This window comes from Solanum verrucosum, unplaced genomic scaffold (assembly GCF_900185275.1).
Source record: "Solanum verrucosum unplaced genomic scaffold, falcon-dt-bn FXZP01000305.1, whole genome shotgun sequence".
Lineage (NCBI taxonomy): Eukaryota > Viridiplantae > Streptophyta > Magnoliopsida > Solanales > Solanaceae > Solanum > Solanum verrucosum.
In genome coordinates, this window is record NW_026019908.1 from 449,495 (window position 1) to 450,468 (window position 974).

Genomic DNA, 974 nt, shown 5'->3' on the forward strand with positions numbered 1-974 from the left:
CCTTGACGAAAGTTGTTCTACGCGTTGGGCTCATCATCGTGGTATAATTTGTTTTATTGATTTCGTAGCATATCACACTATAGTGTTGGGACAGCAAGGGTTTGGACATATATGAAGGTTTTGAGGCATATTACGAACTTAAGATCAAGGTAAGACCCTTCTTTCATCGACTCTAGCTTTTATAAGCACCAAATAGCAATTTGCGACGGAAATCCATATCTTTTATCGGATTGTAGTGGTATCTTCTATTTTTGTGTGTAGATTATGGTCATGTCTTGTTGTAGTATCGAAGGGGTTATGAGTAAAATTCATTAGGCCACATGAATTCAGCTAAAAAGGTATGTTAAGGCAATTCCCTACTTACGGCATGTTTCCTTAAAGATTAGGCGCAATGTAATTGGGTTGTTATCCTTCTTATACTTGTAGCCATTATTGTTGATTGTTGGCTCCTCGAGTTGATACAATCCTCCCTTGTCAAGATTCTTATTCATTTAGTAGTGTCCCTATGTTGGACACGACTTAGAAGCTATTTCTATAGGTTGCTTATAACTAAATTTCTCGTTTTTAGCGATTGGCTTGTTATTGTTGTCCTTGAGGCTATTGTGGTTAGCTGTAGGAATGTGATATATGCCAAGAAGGTCTATGTTCTGCCTACGGTCTATATGGATGCCTAAAAGGGCTATGAGTTGCCTATGGGGCTATATTGATACATAGAACGGCTATGAGTTGCCTACAGAGCTATATTGGTGCCTAAGAAGGCTATGTGCTTCCTGCAGGGCCATATGGTTGCCTAAGAGGGATATGAGTTGTCCATAAGATATGTTGATGCCTAAGAGAGCTATGTGCTACCTATGGGGCTATATTAATGCCTAAAAGGACTATGTGACTGCATACGGGGCTAGGGAACTATCGATAGGGGTATATAGACTGATTGGCACCTTTCGGCTTATGGGGGCCTGAGTAGGTGGTCTTGT